Source organism: Capsicum annuum, chromosome 4 (assembly GCF_002878395.1).
Source record: "Capsicum annuum cultivar UCD-10X-F1 chromosome 4, UCD10Xv1.1, whole genome shotgun sequence".
NCBI lineage: Eukaryota > Viridiplantae > Streptophyta > Magnoliopsida > Solanales > Solanaceae > Capsicum > Capsicum annuum.
Genome location: NC_061114.1, coordinates 7,705,725 through 7,712,862, shown reverse-complemented (window position 1 = coordinate 7,712,862; position 7,138 = coordinate 7,705,725).

Here is a 7,138-nt window from a genome sequence, read left to right as displayed (position 1 = left end):
CTCCTGGGAGTGTGCTGGGAGAGAAAAAGAAGGTGACAGGAGTTGAGCAAAAGCCTTCCACTGGTTCTTCCCATGACTTTTGTAAATATGGCAGGAAACATTCCTCTGAATCAAAGCCATGGCATCCTCTATCAAAAAGAAAGAACAAACTTCCTGTTGATGAGCAGAGTCCTGCACGGACCTTGGTGGGAGAGGCAAAAAAGGGGACTTTGGTCAAGCAAAAGCTTTCCACTTCTCTTGAGAGTGTGCTGGGAGAGAAAAAGAAGATGACAGGAGTTGAGCAAAAGCCTTCCACTTCTCCAGGGAGTATGCTGGGAGAAGCGAAGAAGAGGATCGTGGTCATGCAAAAGACTTCCACTACTTCAGGGAGTAACCAGAGTGATGCAAAGAAGGGGATTTTGGTCAAACAAAAGCTTTCCACTCCTCCTGTGAATATGCTGGAAGAGGGAAAGAAGGTAAATGAGGTCTATCAAAAGCCTTCAGTACCTCAGGAGAGTGTACTCAAAGATGAAAAGGAGGTCACTATGGTTGAGCAAAAACCTTCTTCTCCTCCAGGTTGCATGGAGGGAGGGATAGATGAGGTGACTGTGGTTGAGCAGAAGTCTTCAGCTTCTCTGGTAAGTATACTAGGAGAGGGAGAAAATGTGACTGTGGTTGAGCAAAAGCTTTCTACTCCCCCAGGGAGTATGCTGGTAGAGGGAAAGAAAGAGGCTATGGTCAATCAAAATCCATCTGCTCCTCCAGGGAGTATGCTAGGACAGGGAAAGAAGTTGAATGTGGTTGATCAAAGGCCTTCTCCCAAGGTTCACTCTCTTGAACCCTCTGAAATAAAAAAGAAAAAGATACTGCTGCCACCAAAGAGTGTTCACTCTCTAAAATTGGATTCCTCAAGTGACAAGATGCCAGAGACAGAAAAGAAAATGAATTCTTCAACTAAGATCTTAGGAGGTGTAGATGCAGGAGGCAAGAAAGACAGTGTTGCTAATTATAGAAAACAAATAATAGAGCCTAAAGTATCTGCAGAGAAATCTTTGAAGACGCCAACTCTTTCATCTCCTCCAAAATCTTCCTCTGTTAAACCTTTGATCTTGAGGGTAAGAAGCAATAAAAGCTTAAAACTGCTGGCTCCTCTGAAGGACCAGAACAAGATGCGGAGAGATGGGACAAACAAACTGAACCCTGAAATGGTTCCTGAGAAAACTTTACGTACTCCCAAAGTAAAAGCATCACCAAAGTCTTCATCCCATTTACAATCACGTCCTTTGTCTAATGGAGAAGATAAAAAGGAAGTTGTTAAGCCTGCAGACAATGCATTGGGTGAATACACCTCTAGCAGGAAAAAGCTGTTGCACATAACAGAAGCAGAAACTGTTGGGAAAAATCAGAAAAAGACATTGAGAAAAGGTAAGACAGGTGTTTCTAATAATAATAATTCTTCGGCAGTGAAACTGAAGTTCAGGAGGGGCAAGATAGTTGATCTCCAGCAAGAAACCAGCAGCCCTAGGAGGCTGACATTTAGATGGGGATGACATGTGGGTGAAAGCCAGGACAACAACATAAGAAAGAGAATCTTTAAAAAAAAAGGAGTTCATGGTGACAAAAGTAATACCATCCCTATCTCTGGAAAAATTGTTTTCAGGCATCAGGATGTGCAAGAAAAGAAAGATGTGCAGGGTTTGTTGAATAATGTGATTGAAGAGACGGCGAGTAAGCTTGTTGAAACCGGGAAGAGCAAGGTTAAAGCTTTGGTGGGAGCTTTTGAGACAGTGATTTCCCTCCACAATAAACCTTTTGCTGTCCCAGTTTCTTGATTAACTAACAGAATTTTATAACAAATAGGAGCAATTGCAAATATAGTGGTTGATATAGCTTTTCTGACTTGGTTTACATATGTTTGTCCTGTTTCTCATTCCGACTCATCTTCTTAACGATTTCTTGATGCTTGCCGGTTCTATTATCACAATTGAATAAATTCAATTTCTTCTGGGTGCATTTACTTTGAATTGGGAGATAAAGTCGCGCAAGACTACAATTTCTTTTTCACTTATGGAGGTTGTGATAGTGACGTTAAATCAGGGGGTGTTTGGATGCAGACATTCTAATGTTAGGATGGTTGCTCAGTGGACATATATTATTGTTGGACTCATTTACGAGGGATTTGTTCATACTTTCTGTTGAATAAGCGCATTGAAGAAGGCACATCATGTGGAAATACCATCCAGAAAAGAGTTTTGGCTGTGGTACTGGCTTGACATTGTGCTTGTATACTATTTGCTTTAGTTGTTCTGTAAAGGGATCTGTCTCTTGACTACAAAATTTATTGCTTTTTTCTCTGTCATACAATACAATATGATATAAGTAACAATCAAATGTAAATATTGTAACCACCTAAACAAGTAACAATATTTATGTGCATCTTTTATTCAGGTAACTCAAAATAGCTTATAATAAGTCCTTTGTTGGAATATTGTACGTTTTAGCTTAAAGAAGCCACTGCAGTTTGTTAGACTTAGATACATGTACCTTCATGGCTCAACCCATCAACCATAACATCTAGCTAAAGTTGAATCACTCCATGTACTTGTGTTAAAAGTTATTTTTTGAGTTTCCTTACTCCAATTTGTCATTGAAAGCTCACACATTTGCTCAACTAAATCTGAGACTCTTATCGAAGATGGCTAGAAGTACTAATGAAAACGGTCATAAAAGTTTTAGTTCACATAAAATTAGAAATAGTGTCCTTGGCCATACAAGTATTCGAGGTAAGTTCTCATATCACAATATAATAAAATATCTAGTTGGAAGAAGATGGTTAGAAGTTCTACATTCGAGAGTATGATTTAATCAAAAGAATGTTAAGGGTTACATTTGCTTAACTTTTAAGGTGGGGACAAATAATTTATGAGATCAAATTTCCTTAACTACGTTGTACTATGAAAAGTTCATCAAAAAATGGAGTAGAAACAAAGCCAACAATCAGATTATGCAAAAGTTCATAGAAGCAAGGGTCAAGCAAACTGCTATACACAAGCCACACGAAATCCTCAAATAATAAACGAAACTTCAACAAAAGGAGGCAGCATGCAGAAAGTTTCACTAACAACATTATAACATCAGCAAACTAATTAAAACATTAAAATCCTACAAATCACACTTGAATCACTTCAGTTAAAATCCTACTAAGACTGATTTGCCGAGAAGCAAAAGAGCAATTTTCCTTCAGTTGTCAATGCAGCAGTGACGCGACTTCAGAATCTTCATGGAGAAATGACATGGCTTCTAATTCTTCTCGAGCGTCTTACGTGGGTGATGACTTCTTCTCCTCCACTTGCCTAAATTTCACAAGGAAAATATATAAGTAAGAGAAAATATTTGGCTATTCAAAAAGGATTGTTTATGTTCAGAGATGATAGAATATACCAAGTTAAATACACTCACAAGCTTGGCAGGAATCCTCTCATATGTAGTGAAACTTCCATATGAAGGTGAATCCATTGAGAACTCAGATGCAGCCAAGGATTCTCTCCTGTTACTCTTTCTAGTTTTCTTCTCAATGCTCTGAGCCTCATCATCCTCTAATTCGGGATATTTCTTGCTATGAGATAAACTTATTTGAAAGATGCTCATCTCAGACGGACAAGACCTCCTGCGACATCGTCCTCTGATTTGGGCTATTTTTTGCTATGAGATGAACTTATTTGAAATATGCTCATCTCAGACGGACAAGACGCTCCTGCGACATCGACCTCTGTTGGCCAATTTTGAGAGGAATGTTTCTCTTTGACAACATGGTGTGTGGGAAATTTCTTACGTGAGACTGCTACTGGATGCAAAGTCTTATCACTTCTTCTCTACACGTAGAGAACTGTACCAGGAAGCAGACTCAGTACAAGTGATAAAATTCCCAGAATCTGATATGCACCAACATTATCTTCATCATGTCTTGTTGGAGACTCCATCATTTCCAAAGGTTAGGATTTTTCAACATCAGAAATTTCTTTCACTATGCTTTCAGGATTGTCAATCATCGACTCAAGTGCATTATCAGCAATGAAAGATTGGGATTCGGCCAACTCAACCTCAATATTAGAAGCTATAAGCCCTTGGACCAAATCCCTTTCTGAACTGTCAGATTCATTCCCCTCAGCTGGGACAACAGAAACTTTTTCAGTCTCCACCAAATCATGCTTTCCTTGTTCTACATCCTTTTCTAAGCTATCATCCCCATTTACCTCGGCCAATTGAACTGCAGAAGCTTCTTCAATCTCCAACACATCCACTCCTTCAATTTCAACTTCCCCACCGTCATCTAAATCAGCATCCATTTGAAATTCTTCTTCATCAGGCTTGGTTTTAGATTCTTCATCCTCTTCTAACTCAATTGGTTCAAACTTTTTATCCAATTCCTCACTACCAGTATTGCCTTTCAAATATCATGATATATATTGCTACTCTCTTCTAGAGCAGTCAAGTTCCTGAATTTAATCGGATGCACATCATCTATTGTACTAGGTTTATTAATAAACTTTGAGAAATAAGAAACCACTTCACCCGAGAATTCCTTAAAGTAACTATTAGCCTTAGCTAAGACTGGAAAAGCCAAGACCGGAATAGGTGATGGAATACTGACATTAGAGAATCTTAAGTCTATAATAGACCTAGGGGTAGTAAGTATAGGAGAATCAGTTACTGAGAATGATAAGAAAGCAATCATAAGTACCAACATCAGAGATAAAAACCTCAATATTGTTGAAGATCTTTATTTTGATTTCATTTTTGCCTCAGATATGTCCTCAGCAACAGGTAGTTCAGGTTCATCAATTTGCTTAGCAACAGGCATTGCAGATTCCTCTTCTTGATCAACTGTTGCTTCAGTGAACGCCACTTCTAAAGAAGAACCATCAGACTCTTCTAATAAATCTTCAGTTAGAGAACTTTCACTGCCATCTGTGTCTGAAAGGTTCTCAGACAGTAACTCAAACAAGTAGCAGTCATTTAGCTTAGGTTTACTTGGAGGTAGACAGGGATCAGTATCTAGTGAGGCTATTGCAGGAGAGGCCAATGGTTCATCATTGGAAATGTCAGAATCCATTGTTACAGTATCAGATAGGGATTCAGAATTTAAAGATGCCTCCGAAAATGTTACCCTTTTCGGGGTTTTGGTAATCGGAGGAAAACCATCAACAGGAACAGTGTCCTTAGGCTCCATAACCTTCTCAGAATTTTGATTATGTTCTTCAGAATTTGCAAAAAAAACATAGCTTTACCGTCGAATAAGGTGATTGAAGTCCTTACAGGATCATTTCTTTCCACCAAGATTTTCTTTTTCCGGGATTGAGCAATCTTAGAAGAAGTTGAACTCGTCAGAGACATGAAATTCATGGAACCCTTTGCCGATGATTTCAGTTTTGCCACTTTGGATTCATTCTCCTTCTCATCAAAACCCCATGACAAAGAAGAAGAACCCAACTCTGCTTTCCCAAAATTAGACACCATTCTTGTCAAATCTGTAAAAAAACAAGAAAACAACAAAGCAAATCAAGAAATATTGCAACAAATTTTTAACATTTCAAATCAAGAAAATTTAGTAAAACAACGGGAAAACGGAAATTACCAGCATGTCTATTAGCAGGGGTAACAGGGTTAAATCCTCTGTGGGTTGGAAGAACTGAATGTCGCAGAAAAGGGTTGCCGTTGAAGCTTCTTCTAGGTGTAGAATTGTTGTTTTCGGAGGTTCTTGGATGAGGTGGAAAGCATCTTATAGAGAGTGGAGAAGGAGACTTGTTATTAAAAGAAACCGCCATTGATGATAATGTTGTATACCAAGAAAGGTAATTGGTTTTAGGGTCATATGGAGGTAGAGAGGGATCAACATCTAGTGAGGCTATTGCAGGAGTATCAGAAAGGGATTCAGAATTTAAAGATGCCTCCAAAAATATTACCCTTTTGGGGGTTTTTGTAATCAGAGGAAGACCATCAACGGGAAGAGTCTCCTTAGGCTCCATAACCTTCTCAGAATTTTGATTATGTTCTTCAGAATTTGTAGAATAGAATGTAGCTTTACCATCGGATAAGATGATTGAAGTCCTTATAGGATCATTTCTTTCCACCAACATTTTCTTTTTTCTGGGATTGAGCAATCTTGGAAGAAGCTGAAATCGTCATAGACATGAAATTCAAGGAACCCTTTGCCGGTGATTTCATTTTCGCCGCTTTGGATTCATTCTCCTTCTCATTGAAACCCCATGACAAAGAAGAAGAACCCAACTCTCCTTTCCCAGAATTAGACACCATTCTTGTCGAATCTACAAAAAAAAAGAAAACAACAAAGTAAACCAAGAAATCTTGCAACAAATTTTTGACATTTGAAATAAAGAAACTTGAGTAAAACAACGGGAAAATGGAAATTATCAGCAGGGCTATTAGCTCAGGGTTGAATCTTCTGTGGGTCGCAAGAACTGAAGGCCATGAAAAAGGGTTGCCGTTGAAGCTTCTTCTAGGTGTAGAATTTTTGTTTTCGGAGGTTCTTGGATGAGGTGGAAAGGATCTTATAGAGAGTAGAGAAGGAGACTTGTTATTAGAAGAAACCGCCATTGATGATAATGTTGTTTACCAAGAAAGAAAATTGGTTTTAAGGTCATATGGAGGTAGAGAGGGATCAACATCTAGTGAGGCTATTGCAGGAGTATCAGAAAGGGATTTAGAATTTAAAGATGCCTCCAAAAATGTTACCCTTTTTGGGGTTTTGGTAACCGGAGGAAGACCATCAATGGGAACAGTCTCCTTAGGCTCTATAACCTTCTAAGAATTTTGATTATGTTCTTCAGAATTTGCAGAATAAAAAGTAGCTTTACCACCGGATAAGGTGATTGAAGTCCTTACAGGATCATTTCTTTGCACCAAGATTTTCTTTTTCCGGGGTTGAGTTATCTTGGAAGAAGCTGAAATCTTCATAGACATGAAATTCTTGGAACCCTTTGCCGGTGATTTCAGTTTCTCCAATTTGGATTCATTCTTCTTCTCATCAAAACCCCATGACAAAGAAGAAGAACCCAACTCCCCTTTCCCAGAATTAGACACCATTCTTGTCGAATCTACAAAAAAACAAGAAAACAACAAAGTAAATCTAGAAATCTCG